Source organism: Vicugna pacos, chromosome 2 (assembly GCF_048564905.1).
Source record: "Vicugna pacos chromosome 2, VicPac4, whole genome shotgun sequence".
Classification (NCBI taxonomy): domain Eukaryota; kingdom Metazoa; phylum Chordata; class Mammalia; order Artiodactyla; family Camelidae; genus Vicugna; species Vicugna pacos.
In genome coordinates, this window is record NC_132988.1 from 54,970,222 (window position 1) to 54,990,853 (window position 20,632).

Genomic DNA, 20,632 nt, shown 5'->3' on the forward strand with positions numbered 1-20,632 from the left:
AATTATTGTAGTAGTTTCAGAAAGGAAAAGAAAAATAAGCTGTGATACTCATGCCTCCTAGCTAACCAAGTAAGATGTCTAGAAGCTTAACACATCCTGCCTCACTTTTGTTGAGTCCTCATAAAACTGACAAAACAAAAGACTCGGTAAAGTTTTAAAGAGTCAATAAAGAACGTTTTGTAAAGTACTCTGAATACCCTAAGTGTTACTATAAGACCTCACTTCAAAGAAACATGGTTGAACGCCATGAAAATTTGTTTAATTCTATCATATATCCTCAAGAGACAGTCCCTTGAGTCATTCTCATTTAATCACTTCCTACTTGAAAACATGACTTTTAATAGCTTACACCACACTATTATTGTAATTGATTGTTGATGGCTTTTTAAAATTATCTGTACTCGTAAAACTTCTCACTAGGCGATGAGGTACTTGAGAGTAGAAAGCAGGTTTTATTGATCTTAGTTTGGTTACTCATTAATCCATTCAACATTCTTACTGTGTATCTACTAGACATATGCTAAACACTTATTCAATAAGTATATAAGGAAAAAAGCCACAGTCCTTATCTATCAATACTAAAAGAAAGTTTAACAAAGAATAAGAAAACAAATGATTGCAATACATTGTCTTAAACACTGTGTACCACAGGAACGCAAGGAAGGGACAGAGGGCTCACCTGGAACAGCAGGGAACAGGGCAGATCTGAGCTACGGGCGGGGTAACAGGTTCAGCACAGAACACACAATGAAATATGAGATCCGAAGGTTTAAGCAGTACCATATACTCAAGAGTCTCATATGCCATGCTGAAGACTTTGTACTTCATTCTCAGGAACCACTAGGGATAAGTTTCAGAAAAGTCACTGTGACTATAAAGGACACTAGAATGGAAGGAGCAAGACTGGCTGCAGGGAGACCAGTAAAGAGACAGTTACGGTGATTCGGGTGAGAAGTGATGGAGTCCTAAACTAAGGCTGTAATTCTGTATTCAAAATAAAGAACAGTAGACATATTTAACAAGTATTAAGGAAACAGAACAGGCAGGATTTAAAAACTGAGTTGAGGAAACAGAGCAGACAAGATTTCACAGACAATTCCTCAGTTTCTGGTTTTGGCAACAGGGAGAATAATGGTGATGTTTACTACTACAGAAAACACAGAAAGAGGAGCAAATCTGGTCGGGGCATGGGTTTACTTGATGCAAACATGCAAGGAAATCACTTTGTTGATAACTGAGAAACCCCATTCCAAGTGGGGATCTGCAGAAATCATGCAAGAGAGTCTGGTGTGTGTGGAAGAGACTCATTCTAGGGACACGAATATGAGAGCCATCAGCATTAATACTGGCACATGAAGTCATGGAAGTGTACGAAAGTGAACCACGAGAGACGGACAGCCAGGAAGTCAGCCTCAGCATGCACACCTGGAAGCAAGAATTGGGGAAGCAGAAGAGGTGGAGAAATCTGCAAAGGGAACAGAAGCAGCAGCATAAGTGCTAAGAAGTGAATCAGGAGTGCGCATAGTACAGAGTTTTGAGACGGTAACACCTAAGTGTCAAATGATCCTGAGATACAGCAAAAGGACTAAAACGAGGCCAATAGATTTTGCAACAAAAGAGGTCATTCATGACCTTTGCAAAGACAGTTTCCACAGTGAGATAACAGAGTGATTCAAAAGTTACTGAAGAGTAAATATGATGTGAAAACAGAAAATTGCGTAGTTTCTGGAACTTATTAAATGTTCCAACTGCTCCTAATTCACACTTTCCCACTGCATGTCACCCTGCTCAAAATTTTAAAATATGCCACAATCGCCCAAGCAATTCCAAACAAATGTTTAACAATGGCTTTGAATACAACTGAAACCTCAGTGGGAAATCAGAGAAGTGCTCTAGGACACTCACTGATTATTTGGGAATCTCTTAAACCATCACCTTAGCCAAGTTTCATGTTCCTCAGTTGAAGGAAGCTGGAATTGTTAGGCGGCACTGGCTTTGGTTGATTTTAAGTATGTGTGTTATAAAAACTATTCAGTGAGTTGTGTCATAAATCATTTTTGTTTTTTTAAATGAGTCTTAAGGGAATAAAAAAATAATCACTTTACACCTAAAACACTTGGAAAATACAGGCATATCTCATTTTACTGCACTTTGCTTTATTGTGATTCACAGATGCTATTTTTTAACGAAGGCAATCTGGTGTTGAGTAAGCCTATCAGAGCCATTTTTCCAGCAGCATTTGCTCACTTCATGTCTCTTTGTCACAGGTTGGTAATTCTTGCAATATTTCAAACTCTTTCATTTTATTATTAAATTTTTATAGTGATCTGTGATCAGTGATCTTTGATTTACTATTATAATTGTTTTGGGGCACCATGAACTACGCCCATGTAAGATAGCAAGTTTAATCAGTGTGCTGTGGGTTCTGACTGCTCCACCAACTGACATTTCTCCCATTGCTGTCTCTCTTTGGATCTCCCTCATCTCTGAGGCACAGTATTGAAATTAGGCCTATTAAAAACCCTACAATGGCCTCTAAGTGTTCAAATGAAGGGAAGAGTTGCAAGTCTCTCACTTTAAATCAAAAGGGGAAAATGATTAAGCTTACTAAAGAAGGCATGTTGAAACCCAAGGTAGGTTGAAAGCTAGGCCTCTTGTGCCAAACAGCCAAGTTGTGAATGCAAAGGGAAAGTTCTTACAGGAAATTAAAGGTGCTACTCCAGTAAACACACAAATGATAAGAAAACAAAACAATCTTATTGCTGATATGGAGAAAGTTTGCGTGGTCTGGGTAAAGATCAAACCAGCCACAACAGTCCCTTAAACCAAACCTAACCCAGAGTAAGGTCCTAAGTCTCTTCAATTCTATGAATCCTGAAAGCAGAGGAAGCTGCAGAAAAAAGTCTGATGCTGGCAGAGGTTGGTTCATGAGGCTTAAGGAAGTAAACTATCTTCGTAACATAAAGGTGCAAGGTGAAGCAGTAGGTGCTAATGTAGAAGCTGCAGCAAGTTATCCAGGAGATCTAGCTAAGATCCCATTAATGAAAGTGGCTACACAAAACAGATTTTCAATATAAACCAAACAACCTTCTATTGGAAGAAGACACCATTAAAGACTTTCATAGCTAGAGAAGAGAAGTCAACATCTGGCTTCGGAGCTTCAGAAGACAGGCTGACTCTCTTGGTAGGGGCTAATACAAGTGGTGACTTTAAGTTGAAGCCAATGCTTGTTTACCATTCCAAAAATTCTAGGGCCTTAAAAGTTACACTAAATCTAGTCTGCCTGTGCTTCATAAATGGAACAAAGCCCAAATGACAGCACATCTGCTTGCAACACGGTTTACTGCATATTTGAAGCCTACTCAAGACTGACCTACCATTGAAAAAAAAAAAGAGTGCTTTCAAAATGTAACTGCTCACTGGCAATGCACCATCATCTAAGATCTCTGATGGAGATGCAGAATAAGATTCATGGTGTCTCCATGCCTGCCAACACAACATCCATTCTGCAGGCCATGGATCACTGAGTCATTTTGACTTTTAAGTCTTATTCAAGAAATATATTTCATAATGCTAAAAGCTGCCATAGATAGTGATTCCCTGATGGATCTGGGCATAGTCAACTGAAAACCCTCTGGAAAGGATTCATTATTCTAGATGCCATTAAGAACATTTGTGATTCATGGGAAGAGGTCAAAATGTCAACATTAACAGGAGTTTGGAAGAAGCTGAATCCAACCCTCATGAATGAGTTTGAAGGGCTCAAGACTTCAGTGGAGGAAGGAACTGCAGATGTGGTAGAAACATCAAGAGAACTAGAATTAGAAGTGGAGCCTGAAGATGTGACTGAATTGCTGAAATCTCATGATGAACCTTTAATGGATGAGGAGTTGCTTCTTACTGATGAGTAATAAAAGTGGTTTCTTGAAACAGAATCTATTCCTGGTGAAGATGCTGTGAATACTATTGAAACAACAACAAAGGATTTAGAATACTACATAAACTTCATTGATAAAGCGGTGACAGGGTTGAGAGGACAGACTTCAATTTTGAAAGAACTTCTATTGTATCTAAAGTGCTATCAAACAGCGTTGCATGCTACAGAGAAATCATTCATGAAAGATCAACCAATGTGGCAAACTTCACTATTGTCATATTTTAAGAAATTGCCACCGCCACCCCAGCCTTTAGCAACTACCATTCTAATCAGTCAGCAGCCATCAACATCAAGTTAAGACCCTTCACCAGCAAAAAGATTATGATTCGCTGACGGTTCAGATGATGATTAATACGTTTTAGCAATAAAATATTTTTAAATTTAAGGTATATATATTGTTTTCTAGACATAATGCTATTGCATGCTTAACTGCAGCATAATAAACATAACTTTTATATGTACTGGGAAACCAAAATGTCATGTGACTCACTTTATTGCAGTAGTCTGGAACTGAACTCGGCAATATCTTCAAGATATGTCCGTATGTCAAGTGTAAAACTTATAAGATACAAATATTACATCAAACTTAATCATGCCATAGATTCCATGAGACTTTAAATAAAGTTACCCAACTCAATGTTCAATTGATTATTGTTAAATATTAATGGCAGTACAGGAAGTATTTATTATGAGTTCACTTGTCTGCATATATCACCCATTGAACATTTCAATGAGTTCTAGGAGCTTATAGGAACTAAAGAATTGCATGTTATTGTTTGTAAATAACATTGGTGCATAAAAGTGCTTATAAAGATAGAAGCAGGTAAAATATCTGGTATGAACCAAAGATCAAAAAGCAAAAGCAAGAACCCCGTTTTATACATCTTCCTAAACATGTTTTAATATCTGTAGCAAAAAGGGAATAGTGCCTAGGGTAGGTGAAATGGGTACAGAAGTTCAACTATATGGTGATGGGTAGTGACTATACTTGTGGAGGTGATCACCTTGTAATGTGTACAGATGTCGAATTATAATGCTGTGCACCTGAAACTTATACAATAAAAAAAGAAAGCAGTCCTAGCCAGCTATTTATTTTTCACAGTATCTGGCCAAACAATATTCTCTTCTCGTTGTAGAACTTCTAGGAAAAAAATTCAGGCCTTTCACTTCATTTGCACAACACAGCAAGAGGTACACCCATCTAGTCTTGTATATACATGTATATGTATAACTGAATCACTTTGCTGTGCACCAGAAACACAACACTGTAAATCAACTATACCTCTAAAAAATTTTTTTTAAATAAAGATGTAAAAAAATGTAATTGGTCTGCTATCATGCACAGTAATACAAGTTTTTGTATATAACTTCAAATCTAAGAAATTTATAAAAGAATTTCACATACAAATTAGAATGACTTGCAGATACTAACATAAAAAATAAAACCCACACATGCGTTTAACTGTCAGATGAGATTATTTCTGCCAGAGCTATGGGAAAAAAGCACATGTGAAGTCCATCTAATTCCTACATTTTCTCCCCACAAACAGCTCCTTCTTTGACTTCTCAACTTCTATTAATAAAACAGCCAACATTCCAGAGCAGCTCAGCCTCAACCTTTGGAGTCATCCTTAACACCAGCCTTCCTCATCCTCTATATCCAAGTATGCACCAAATACAATGGACTCCACATATTCAGTATGTCAGGAATTTTGCCTTTCTTTCCATTACCTCTGCCATGACACAGTTCAGTTTTTTTTACTACGTGTGCAACTTCCCAATGCAAGCCAGTTCTTCCTAAGCAGAGGTCCAACTGCTCAGCACAAAGCCCAGTTCCAAGTGACTTTTTCAGCCCCGAGCAGTCCCCCTTTAAGCAGCAGATTAAGTGAGCAACCCTTGCCCTGGCATTTAAGGTACATTACAGGACAGTTTTCTTCAAGGCTTACTATTCTGAAACTTCATTTCTCTGCAATTTCCTAGTCGTACTTCCCTATCTTTACTCTTGCCATTTCTGCCCACGGAATGCTGCTTTCTCCCAATCCCCCTCCCCAGGAAGGCTGCTTGATGTTTCAGTGATAAAACACCAGTTCCTGCATAATTTTATTTTTCCCAATCTACCTCTGACCATGCCCCCATGGAACACCTGTGTCTTGTATGGTTTCTATGTATGTCCTGAATATCGCTTGTTTTTGCTTTTACATTTTGCCACCAGTAATCCATTGGCTCCATGAGGGACAGAAAACGTGGCACAGCTATTTCTCATCTAGAGGTACCTAATGATCTGATTATAGTAATACTGTCAGTAGTTGCAGAATGCAGTTGAAAATGTTAATGCATTAATGCAGGTCTGGAAGCAAAGCAATCCATCAAGGAGTGAATGAACTGCTCTGTCCACCACAGCTTTTATTGCCCCTTTCTTGTGCACTAAGACTGGGACTTGCACTGGTTGTGTGCAGATCATCCCAGTTTACCAGTTATTGTCAGTGAACCTTAAGAACTTTGGATGAATAAATTATATACAAATAACTTTCAAGCAAATAAAGTAAATATCAGGTTAATTTTGAGAGAGGAACTATCTTGTTCAAAGTAACTCTGATCATTCTACTACGGGGAAAATTATCGTTTTACTAAGTTTCAAAAATAAAATAAAATGCTTTAAATTAAAATGTTTTTTTAAAAGCCAACACCCAAGTTAATTTGAGGTCATTTGTTTTCTAAACTTTATCTACTAGATTTTCACCTTATGAACACCATTCAAAGGTACTATTGTAACTATTTTTTTAAATGCAAAAAGCAAATGTAGCCATCTCACACACACACACACACACACACACATACACACAAGCTATAAATCAATATAACACTGTAAGATTCAATGAAAATACTGACAACTTTAAAAAATGCAACTCAATGTATAGCCAAATAACTCATGAAACAGCATGCATTGCTGACTTTGGACATGATCACCAAATTTAACAAGGTGTTCTTGAGAGAAACAAAATAAGACAGGTCCCCGGAGCATCCACTCAAAATAGTAGATGCATCTGAACTCCAGGGCAAACTCCTCTAGGCTAAAATTTTGGTTGGCCTTAAAGAAAAACTGTAGAATTTAACATCTTTAATTTAAGTAGTATCTTAAAATGCAGGAAAACTCATTGCTAAAACCTAGCTAGCAAGCATAATAGAAAAAGTACAGCAATATAGGTCTAAATACAATGATGTTTATGGCTAAGACCAAGAAGAATTTGGTACAAATTTTGCAAAATCTATAAAACATCTGTTCAGAAGAAAAATAATTAAATGTCCCACAGTGCAAGCTGGAGGAACACACCTATTTTTCATAAATAGTATTTCACAAAGTCATTCATCACTGAGTCACACATAACAAAATGTCATTAAAAAATAAGAAAAAAGGAAAAAATTGTGCCTTGCAAGAGATCTTTGCTTCATGAAATTACATTGCTACAAATTACCATTCACTGAATTCTTATAAAGCCTTCATTGGACCTGTCACTGTTCGGCACAATTCAATAAATGTTAATTCCCACTAATACCACTCCTCCACCACAATCAACCATTCGGCTTTAAAAATCTACTTGGTTCTTTGTCTTATCTTCTTGAACAGAGTGTTAAAGTCCTTATGAACATCCAAATTCTATTAATATTCCCCTAGTACCATGTCCAAGTTTCAATGCATTTCTGTGCTTTCCTTTACATGATAATTTGACCTGGACTTAAAGTATCTCTAAGGCATCTAAGTTGTCTCTCTAACACTAGGTTCAAGTTTTGAGCTGATCCATGATACTATTCTCAAATAATTATTTTAACTATTGACAACATTTAGGATATAGCTGGCTAGGTTAGGGAGCCAGCATGTTATTAAAAAAAAGAACAGCAAAATTAACTGATTTATATTGGGACAGACTGGTTATCTTTGGGATCATTAATTCTTAGCTTTCCCTGTAGTCATCTGCTGTTTCTTAATTATAGATTAACAGGAAAACATTCATGCTTCACCGTTCTTACATCCTTCTCTTTCCCTAAGCTTGTGTGTCTATAAAGTATTTATTGCTTGGGTAAGAATGGAAAGAAGTAATCACACATTGTAAAATTGACCAAAAGTATATGACATTTAAGCTATTCTATGTATGGTACTGAAGGAATCCACACTCCTAGAGTCTGGACTGCAGCAGGATAGGTCTAAATAAGAAGAGAGAGGGTGACAAATTTCTGACCTAACAGATTCAACTTCCACTACATGGAAGAAGGGAGAAAAAGTGATCCAATGGATATTTTGGACAGTTCAATACAAACTCTGCATTTAATAGGTGAAGGAACTCATGTCTAAACAGATCGGAAAGTTTGCTTCTAGGAAAGTAAACTAAATTAGGAAGGTCTAGGCAAAAGTACAAAGGCTTTCATGTATCAGCCAAAATCCTTTTGCTGGCAATGATTTATTCAAGCTAAGTTACACGTGAAGGAGATTTACCGGTCCCCATAACTGAAGAGCTGTGAAGCAGAATGAGCTTCAGGTAAGGCTTGATCCAACAGTTCAATGAAATAACCAGGGACCCATTTCTCAACTATACCATCTTAACCCATTATTCTAACACTGGGACTAGCAACTCCCGAGGCAAAATACTCCCATTCCCCAAGTTCACAAAGAAAGAAAGAAAGCACTGTTGTTCTAAAATGCTAAAACAAAGCTCTGTGATTCAGTTTGATTGAAACGGCCTAGGTCACATATTCACCCTACAAGCATCACTAGAGCCAGAAGAATGAAATACCCTGATTGTCTTGATCTAAATTATATGCAGGAGGTAAAAGTCTGCTCTCCTGGAAATTCATGGATATTCAGAAGCAAACTATTGGTAGGAAAGAAGGTGGCAAATGAATGCTGCAGAGGTAGGCAAATAGTCCACGCCCCACCCCAACCCCAATCAAGTCTGGGACACATTCTGATCCTATAATCTGAGACTTTTGCCTCTGCCCTTTTTAATAGACTGTTTTTAAAGATTATGGTGGGGTAAACAAGAATAAATTTACATCTAAATGAAGCAAAATGCCACCAAATGTCCTTTTTTCAAATTCAGGTAGTAGAGGACTAGATCTCCCAACAGGCTCTTACACCTTTCCCATCTCCTCCAGATTTTGTAATCTCAAGAAATGTGAAGCAAAAAAAAGTTAATATTATTTTTCTCTAATTTATGAGTACAGTTTAAGTTTTGCCTAGAAATATAAGACCAAGAAGTCACTATACAAGGAAATAGTTCAGCTGATAGGATGATTTCAGCATTCTACAGCTCCAACTTTAACTTGCTTGTTCCAGGAAAAGTGAAGACAAGTAACTACAGTTGCCAAATAGAAGTAGTAGAAATAGATCAAGTAAATGTTTTAAATGCCAAAGGGCAGGGAGGAAAAGGAAAGCTTTCCTCAGAATGAAGAGGAATTTCTTCCAAATATGAAGGAGAATTCCATAGTCCCCAGAACAGCATACACGAGTTGAAACATAACACCCTTCAACTGGGTCCCATAATAATGGGGGACAACTGAGTGCTGGAGGCTAGCCACACCCTCTTCATCCACCAACCAAGAGGGTTTTACTCATCACAGAATTTAGGTCCATGCGGTAGATTCTCCTAAGGCCCAGTCCAAGTGAGGCCTTTCAAAAGATTGTAGCCAAAGAGATCTGGAACCCAGCTTACCCCGGAGCTGAAAGATCATCTCATCTAGTACATTTCTAACTGCCTTGGGGTAGGAACAAACAGAGCAAAGGAGGTTTTATAAGCACTCCCTCCTCCCACTATTACACCTCCAGGAAGAGCATGTCTGCTCTTAGTACACCAAAATACCTCATTCAAACTTGTTATTTTTCCTTTTTCATATTAAAAAATTTTAATGTTATTTTATTGTGGTAAGAACACTTAAAATGTGTTAAGTGGGTAGATCTCTTGTTAAGTGTGAAATACAGTATCGTTGACTCAAGGCACAATGCTGTACAGCAGACCACTAGAGCTGGTTCATCCTGTATCACTGAAACCCATGCCTGCTGATCAGTAACTCCCCACTTCGCCCTCTCCCCAGCCCCTGGCAACCACCATTCTACTCTTTGAGTCTATGAATTTTACTATTTTAGATGTACCATGTAAGGGGTATCATGCAATTTGTCTTTCCCACACTGGATTATTTCAATCAGCATAATGTCCTCAAGGTTCATCTATTTTGTCACATATTGCAAAATTTCCTTCTTTTTAAGGCTAAATAGTATTCCAGTGTGCATGCACCATATTTTCTTTATTTATCCACCTGTCAGTGGACATTTAGGTTTTTTCCATTTTGGCTATTATGACTAGTTCTGCAATCAACATGGAAGTGCTAATATCTTTTAGAGATCCTGGTATCAATTATTTGGATAAATATCCTGACTTAGAGTGGCTGGATCACATGGTAGTTCTATTTTAAATTTTTAAGAAGCCTCTTTATTATTTTCCATAGCAGCTCCCATTTTGCATTCCCCCCAGCTGTGCATGGGTTCCAGTTTCTCCACATCCTTATCAACACTTTTTTTGTTTTTAAATAATCACCATCCTGACAGGTATGAGGTGATTATCTCGCTGTGGTTTTGATTTGCTTTTCCACAATGACTAGTGACATTGAACATTTTTTATATACCTGTTGGCCATTTGTTTGTCTTCTGTGGATAAATGCCTATTCAGATTCAAAACCCACTTTTAAGCAGGCTATTAGTTTTTTTGCTATTGAATTATAGGAGTTTCTTACATGTTTCTTTTGGAGAGGAACTGTTGTTAGACAAATGGTTTGCAAATATTTTCTCCCATTCTGCAGTCTGCCCTTTTATGCTGTTGTCATTTCCTTTGTTGTGCAGTAGTAGTAGTCCCACTTGTTTGTTTTCGCTGCCCATGCTTTTTGAGTCATTTCCATGAAATCATTGCCAAGATTAATGATATGAAGCTTTTCCCCTACATTTTCTTCTAGGAGCTGTACAGCTTCAGTGTTATGTTTAAGTCCTTAACACATTTTGAGCTAATTTTTGTATCTGGTGTAAGATAACAGTCCAATTTCATTCTCTTGCACATGGATGTCCAGTTTTTCCAACACCTAAATACATTATTTTTTTATCTGAGAAACTTAAGTCCAAGAAGGTTCAATCATTTATCAGTATCCAATTTAAAGGCCAGAACTTGAACCCAGGTCTCTGGAATTCATTCAACAATTATTGTACATATATTATTAGTAAAAGTAACCCAAAAGCAGTCTCTGTAAACCGGACAACAATCACCACAGAAAAAAATCTAAACAATCCCTTCAGTTTCAATACTTCCTTTCATAAACATACAATTTCAGAGTACAGTTGACCTTTGGACAACATGGGTCTGAATTGCAAGGGTCCACTTATACATGGATTTCTTCCAGTAACTATACAGTCAGCCCTCCCTGTCTACGGTTCCTTATCCACAGATACAGAGGGCCAACCATGAGGCCTGAGCACCAGTGGATTTTGGTACCTGTGATGAGTCCTGGTACCAACCCTCCCTCCCCCTGGGTACTGAAGAATGACTGTACATAGCCTGTTGCATTCATAACCCAACTCTGCTTACTTGCTATGTGACTATGGGAGTTTTTTAACTTACATAAGATTTAATTTTCTCATCTGCAAATAGGAATAACAATGCTACCTCTACAGGATTAGAAGAGATAAATATATATATGAAGTGCATTTGAAATTGAGAAAGTAGTAAATATATGTTAACTTGTAATATACTAATTGAAAACAACTCAGAACACTATTATGAATTCTATTAATGAAGTGGCAGTTTCTTTTTCTTTGTCAAACTTTACCATCATGTACCTCAAAAATACACAGAAGGACATTCAATAAAACAATGATAAAACAAAATGTCTGATGAAGAGAAGCAAGCTGGCTAAAGACTGGTTAGTTACACAGACGGAGATTCTGCATGGCTGTAAGCATTTTAGAGACACACAATGGAACATGAGTCAATGAAATAGCACTTTTGATGGAAGTTCCAGTGGGATGGAGGAATCGAATGGCAACACAGACGCAGTGGTGAGCACCCTATAATCTGGTCCCTCGGAATTCAAAATGAAGGGAAAAATTTAGTATGATCTACAGAAAAAATGTTGGCAATGATGAAAAGATTTCATAACTTGGAGTTTGAATTACAAATGACACATTTAAGCTCATAGAAGAAGCTGTAAAAGATACATTTATCTTTAATAGACAGAAGCATGGTTGGTTTTATGGATCACACTACTAAGTTGATTCTTATTCACAATAATGATATAGCAAGGGGCCATCCAGAGGTGAAACCTGGCATTAAGGGTAATTTTTCATACAGTAAATAATAGCAGGCCAACTAAAGTTATTTTACATAAAAGATAACTATAATATATAACTGAGAGAAGAATTTCTTAGAGTCATAGTGATGAAGAAATTACCATCAAGGGTTCTTCTCTGCTTTGGATTTTGTCCAGCTTTCAAGGGAAAAATATCATAGTTGTATGGACAAAAGACTATTAACAGAAAATTGAAATTACCTTTTGTAGTTAGCAAAATCAAACTCATTTCATACTTAATACAATGTTTTACTTGTGGTTTGCTCTATACATTACACATTCCTACTGTATTATTAATAGTAAACAGAATAGTATATAAATATCACACACACCCACCATATACAAGTAGTAGCCACATGTCACACATAAGAAACATGCTAAGAAAAGGAGAATAATTTTTTCATAAAGAATTGCTAATTCAAGATTATTTAAAGTACGAGAATCATTTTTTAATGCGCGTATTTCGATTACAAAGGACTCTACTCACTTTTCTCCTTCAAGTTTCCCAAAAAGATATTTGGAACTTCACAAAAATCTCAGTATGTCATTAGTTTTAATGCCATTAACCTGCAAGGGCACAGGTTGCACTTTCCTTCCTCCAGAATACACTACTTCTACTCTAGGCCTTATTGAAGTGAGACTCAATTATTTCTGTTCACAGGTCAACATTAACCAAGCTAAAAACATCCTCTAAGTTCATACTGTACCTCAAAAATGTTCTGTTTCAGTGTCTAGAGGAAAAGCAGGTTCAGAATCCCAAGAAGACTGCTGGAGACTGACAAGACTCAGTATCGGGGCCTGGCGAGGAGGTAAAAGTTTCAATTCTGCCACTACTTCTTTAAAGTTTAGAATTTACTTTTAGTGTAGATACATGCAATTTAGTGGTTCATAGGGGGTAAAAACACTTCCTTAACCTTTTCAGAGGAAATAAGATAATGAAGCAAAGAACTCTGAACACATTATTCCGAGACTAAATGTTCGCAGATAACCATGATGAGTTAACAGAACACATAAAAATATTTAGTTAGCTGTATTTTTTTTCACTCCTTGGAAAGACAGTGCCAAACTTTCAAATGAGCACTCAAATTATGGAGCTATCTGTGATTTGATTTTTGTCCCAAAAAATGTAATGAAGTGAGTATTCTCTGAAATAGGGGTGACTGTTTAAAATCAGTCAGCATTTGGCATGTTTTGTGCTCTGCTTACACTCCTTGGCAACAACAGTACAGCTAACCAGGATTTTTTTTTTTTTTTACTGCTCTTTCTGGGTATGTTTGACAGCTCCTTACTCCCACAGTCTTTTAACACGGGGCTTCCTCAGTCAGGGATGCAGATCCCACATCGAGCCCATAAAACAATTAGTGGGAGGCCTTGGCATTGCATTCAAAGACCTTTATAAAAAGCCAGTGTAGCTGGCTGTGTGAAATCTGACGTGTGGGGAGCCCCCATAAAACTCTTTAATGGAAACCGGGGGCTTCTTCTGGAAAAGGTTGAGAAGCTGGCCCAAAGCTGTATAATTAATGCAGTCATTTAACAAGAGACAACAAGCATTTCAATAAAAACAATCAAAAAGCTATAAAAAAAACCTTCAAAATTCTGGGCAATATTTTACGTTTATAAAAAGTTGAAATAACTGCTCTTTAGAAAGAAGAGTTTGCTTACATATTGGGAAGGTGCTTTTGTTTGTTACTACATTTAGAAGAATTTGTCCGAATGCCTTTCAACTAATACAAAACAGAATTAACATCCCTTTTCCTTTTTCAATGTACCCACCACACCTGATTTTGTTTTGCTTTGTAATTCTTTTTATTACTGAAGTATAATTAAGACATATAACACTGTATTAGCTTTAGATGTACAGCATAATGATTTGATAGATGTATATATTGTAAAATGACTACCAGAATTAAGTTTATTAGTTAACATCCAATGACACATATAGTTACAAGCTTTCTTTTTCTTGTCATGAGAACTTTTAAGATCTACTCCATTATTAACTATCAAATATACGATACCATATTGTTAATCCTAGTCACCCTACTGCTCATTACATTCCCAGGACTTAAAAACCAAACTCTTACTTACATACAGAGAATAGACTGGTGGTCGTCATAAAAGAGGGTGGAGGAAATGCATGATGGTGGTCAAAGGTACAAACTTTCGGTTTTAAGATAAATAAATCTGCCACATCTGTTTTTAAACCTCATGTAAAATTGAGTTTGAAAAATCTCCCGGAAATTCTAAACCCCAAAACAGTGAAAACTTACAAGGATACACTTTTTCTACTAGTGGCACAGCAATCCAATATAGAGTTGAAAGATTATTAACAGTCACATATGACTGAAAGACTATTTCTTTTGAAGAACAGACTAAAGAATATGATAGCAAAATAACAGCATTGTCCCCACTTTTATTCACCAATTTTTTCAAATAGGGAAACATGACTCAAAGTATATCCTCATATAATAGCACGATCCTAATCATGTACTGGGAAGGAAGGGCAGATGGAGAATAAGGAGATCAAATTTAAGTGACATCACAAAACCAGACTGTCTGGACTGAACCTCTGATTGGGGAAGAATGGTGGGTGGGGAAGGGAGAGGGCACGATGGGAAAGAAGTGTCTCTTATAAACATCCAATTAGATACAAGGCACCCAAAGAACATCTCACCTGGAGGCCCATATCCCAGGCATCACCACAGGAAGGCTGCAGGCCTCTAAAACAACATTGATTCAACTTTGAGTGAAGACTTCGTACTAGGTCACAAATCAACTCACCAGGTCATAAATAGCATTTTCCAAATGTTTTAGAATAACATAAATGTTAAGATGTATCTCAAGTAGCAACGATAAATATTGGTTTGTGAACCTCTTGCTTCCATGCTAGACTATAGTTTTAAATGTGTTTACTATAGTTCATAGCAAAACACTGTGAAAGCAATTGCCCTAGGGGAAGACCAACCATCAGTTCAACTCTGTATATTACATGACACAGGAGTATTAATACAGTTTGGAAGAAGGTGGTGACCGGTATACTGAAAGCATGCTCTGGGTATTCATGGTTTGGGCGTGGCTTGCAAAGGATTCAGAACATCCTACAAGTCCCACTGAGAGAAAAAGCTCACTGAGAGGGTTGGTGGGCTGGCAGAGGCCTAGGATCACAATAAAGGGTTGCATTATTTGAGGTCTCCAAAACTAAAAATAAATAACTGGGATCGTGGGCTTCAGTGGTAAATACCTATACGTTAATCAAAAGGGCAGAGTAAACCAGTCACCCATCAACTAACACATGTCTAGACTCACATCAAACCAGGCTCCCAGTGGCAGGTTATATATGCCACTTCAGGGCTCAGGCAGAAAGAAAGCTGATGGGCCTTCTCCACATTCTCTCTTCTGCCCTATGGCACTTGGATGGGAACTTTTGGAAACTGCTAAAGACAGTGAAACATCTACTAGCCAGATCCCTGAACAACTATATGGAGCCAAGCCCACTTGCCTTCCACCTAATCTGCAGCCACCACACACCTAGTTAGCAGTCAAAAATTCTTACTCTGTACTTAGGAGGGAAATAAATCCCTAGTGTGTTAATCCATTTGTATCTGGAGATTTATCTGTTACAAGGACTATATTAACCTTAGCAAGTACATGCCTCTAAGTGGTTATACCCCAAACCACTGCCTAAGATTGAAAGTTATCACCTTGGTGAGTCACCATTACTAATGGGAGTGCATTACATAGATGCACTGGAGCAGAACGGAGATTGAAAATGCTATGATTGTAGTATTATGCAATACTTTTCAAACCTCTGATATTGTGATATCAGTTATCAAGGCTTAAAAATTCACTTATATAATTTGATATTATATTGTCTCTACAAATGATTTGGCAAGTATCATGAGGTGAATAAAAATTCCTCAATTTCCACAGAGTACACCAAAACCCACAGCTACCAGGAGTACTAGAATCAGAACAAGAAAACATGCACTATAAACTCCAGCAAAACCAAGTTGCCTATAGTTCTTAAACAAATGACACATACTTTCTTCTTTGTTCATATCAGCCAACAAGCTTCCTTTATGTTTCAAAACACAGCTCACATGTCACCTTCACTTAGCAAACTTCTTCCTACCCTCAATCCTAGACAGTTAACCATTGCCACCTCCTACCTTTTTCACAGCACATTGTAATTGAATGGTTTACAAATCAGTTCTCTCTTCTAGATATACTAAGTGAAAGTTTGAGTCTCGTTGATCTCAGAGGCTGGCACCAAGTCAGTAAAATGTGGACTCTAAATAAATATTGATAAATGAACAAGTGAATATTTTCTCAGCTCATCTCACTGTACAAAGACAAGAAACTAGACTGGTCTGTTCTGAATACATTAGTATGTATCAAATATCCAAAAAACAAGTCAACAAGGTGGAAAGCAGGATACAGTATGCATGGTTGATGTAAGTACTGGATGAGTCAATGTACTCTGATAAATTCTCTCTTTTATCGACAAGAGTTTTTGTACTGAATTATCTGAAATTTTTAATACTGTAGTTTAACTTCAAAACATAATAGAAATAAGCAGTTATACCTAAAAATACACATTTATAAATTACGTCAAAGAATGCAACTTACACGTATAGTTTACTTGGCTTGACTGAGTCTCATTTTTTGCCACTGGTCTCAAATGGCAGGAAAGAATTCAACAGACTTGAATTTACTTCAATGAATTCATCAGGAGTCCCAAAGTAAGCTCGCAGCATTTCTATCACCAGATACTTGGTATGGTTTTTTTCTTTAATTTTGAAAGAGGAAAAAAAAAACTGCAGAAGACATAAAATAGGCATGCTTTGAAGTAAAATCTCTTCTAATGAGGCCAGAAGGTTCTCGGAGGAAATATGAGAGTAGCTTTCCTTATCTCAAAGTCCCTGAGTTGCCATAAACGTACCTCAGCCTTGCAAAGCACACTGTCCAAAGTAATACCAGAATCTTCTGTGTGAATATGTGACCAAAAGCTTCACTGATAGACCTTGGAGCATATCTTAAACTAGCTTTGCAAACCTAGAATGCCTTTTACAGACTTTTAAAAATGACAAAGTTTCAAGAACAGTCTCCTATGAGGGTGTTAGTGAATGACAATGCCACTTTGGGACCCAACTCAGATACTTCTGTAGCTAGAACAAATAATAACTTACAGGGAAATATGAAAATTAATTAACATTCCAAGGATCCCATGCAACCACAGGCATTTGGAAGCACAATAGGCGCCACATTCTCCAGCCATTCAGCCGTGTAGAGGCTTCTAAGTGGGTGTGGTCCAGAAGTGACCTTGAAAATGTGCAAAGACCATCTGCACTACCACAGTATACCTCTTGCAACACCTCACGAATGATTACAGGAAGAAGGAGAAACAAATGAATAGTAGTTAAGATCAGAAAGAGGAAGAACAAGAAATGAAATTAGGAGGTTTCAGGAAAGCATCTTCATAGGCCTATTAAGAAAGAAGACAGACTGGGATAGCATTTACCACTAAAATTTGCTTACTCTGTGCTAGGTATTCTACATACCTTACATATATTAAATATTTTAATCTTTACAACAATTTCTTGAGGTGGGCACTACTATCTCCTTTTTATATGTGAGAAAGCTAAAGCACAGAGCAATTAAGTAACTTGCCCAAGGCCACACACCTCTAAGTAACACACATATCTAAGTATAAGAGACTACTACGAACTGGTATATGCCAACAAATTGGACAATCTAAAAGAAATGGATAAATTCTTAGAATCATACAGCCTTCCAAGACTGAATGAGGAAGAAATAGAAAATGTGAATAGACCAATGACTAGTTAGGAGGCTGAAACAGTAATCAAAACCTCCCCTAAAAATGAGAAGTCCAGGACCAGATGGCTTCATTGGTGAATAATTCTACCAAAAATTTAAAGATTTAATTCTGATCCTTCTCAAACTCTTTCAAAAAACTGAAATTCCTAATTCATTTTGAAAGGCCAACATCTGGTTTTGATACCAAAACCAGACAAGAATAACACAAAAAAAAGTACAGTCCACTACCACTGATAACCCTCAATGTAAAAATCCTCAACAATGTATTAACGAACCAAATTCAACAATACTTTAGAGAACAGTACACCATGATCAAGTGGGATTTATTCCAAGGATGCAAGGATGGTTCAATATCTACAAATCATTCAACATGATACATTACATTAACAAAATTATGGATAAAAATCATATGACCACCTCAATAGACACAGAAAAAGCATCCTATAAGATTCAACTTCCAATAAAATTGGTATAGAAGAAATGTACCTCAACATAATAAAGGCCATATATGACAAACCCACAGCTAACATCATACTCAATGGTGAAAAACTGAAAGCTATCTTTCTAAGTTCAGGAATAAGACAAGAATGCCCACTATCCCCAGTCTTATTCAATGTTAACACTGGAAGTCCTAGAGCAATTAGGCAAGAAAAATAAAAGGCATCCGAATTGGAAAGGAAAGAAAACTGTCACTGTTTTCTGTTGATATTTTAAATACAGAAAATGCTAAAGACACCACCAAAAAATATTAGAAACAATAAACAAATACCATTAAGTTGCAGGGTACAAAGTTAATATACACAAATCTGTTGTATTCCCATGCACTAACAACAAACCTGCAGGAAGACCAATTAAGAAAACAATCCCATTTACAATTGCAACAATACCTGGAAATAAATTTAACCAAGGAGATGAAAGACCTGTACGCTGAAAACTATAAGACACTGTTGAAAGAAATTGAAAGAGACACAAATAAATGGAAAGCTATTCCATGTTCATGAATGGAAAGAATCAACATTGTTAAAATGTCCACATTACCTAAAGCAATCCAGATTCAATGCAATCCCTATTAAAATCCCAAGGACATTTTTTTTGCTTTCACAGAAATAGAAAAAAAAAAATCCTAAAATGCATGAAAACACAAAAGATTCCAAATAGCCAAAGAATTCTGAGAAGAGAACAAAACTGGAGTTATCACATTATATTTCAAATTATATCACAAAGCCGTAATAATAAAGACAGCATAGTATCCAGAAAAACAGACACATAGATCAATGAAACTAAACTGAGAGCCCAGAAATAAACTCATACATTCATGAACAACTAACTTATGACAAAGGAGACACAAACATACAATACAGAAAGGAAATTCTCTTCAGTATGGTATTGTGAAAACTGGACAGCCACATGCAAAAGAATTTAACTAGACCACTATTATACACAAAATTTAACACAAAATGGACTAAGGACTTGACTGTAAGAGCTGAACGAAAAAACTCCCAGAAGAAAACCTAAGCAGCACGTTCTTTGACATCACATCAGTCTTAGCAACATCTTTTTAAATACGTCTCCTCAAAGAAGGGAAACGAAAGCAAACAAGTGGGACAGTATCAAACTAAAAAGTTTATGCACAAAGGAAACCATTAATAAAACAAAAAGACAGCCTACCAAATTGGAGAATATATTTGCAAATCATGTATCTGATAAGGGGTTGATATTCAAACTATATTTAAAAACCTCATACCATTCAATAGTAACAAAAAACTCCAATCTGATCAAAAAATGGGAAGAGGATATGAATAGATGTTTTTCCAAAGACATTCAGATGGCCAACGGGTATATGAAAAGATGTTCAATCTTATTAATTATTATGGAAATGCAAATCAGAACCCACAATGAGATATTACCTCATGTCTGCTAGAATGGTTATTATCAAAAAGACAAGAAATTACAAGAGGTGGAGGGGATGCAGACAAAAGTGAATCCTTATACATCCTTGATAGAAATGTAAATTGGTGCAGCCACTATAGAAAACAATTTAGAAAGTCCTCAAAATATTAAGAACAAAACTACAATATAATCCAGTTATTCCACTTCTGGGTATTTATCTGAAGAATAAAAACACTAATTCTAAAAGAAATATGTACTGCTATGTTCACTGCAGCATTATTCACAATAGCCAAAATATGGAAACAGCTTAAGTGCCCATGAGCAGATAAATGGATAAAGATGATGTAGAGTGTGTGTGTATGAATGTATATAATTGAATACTACTCAGCCATAAAGAGATGCAATCTTGCCATTTGTGATAACATGGATGAGCCTTGAAGGTGTTACGCTAAGTGAAATAAGATGGAAAAAGAAATACCATACAAATTCACTCATGTGTGGAATTAAAAAAAAAAACAAAAAACAAAAATAAATGCATAGATATAAATAACAGATCAGCATTTACCAAAAAGGAAGTAGGGAGGGTAAAGA

General features: G+C 36.6%; 1 protein-coding gene across 3 annotated transcripts in view; it reads right to left on the minus strand.

The window, feature by feature from the left end:
- Nucleotides 1-20,632, minus strand: part of BMPR1B (bone morphogenetic protein receptor type 1B) — a 411,794-nt gene that overhangs the window by 199,430 nt on the left and 191,732 nt on the right. The window lies entirely within an intron of this gene.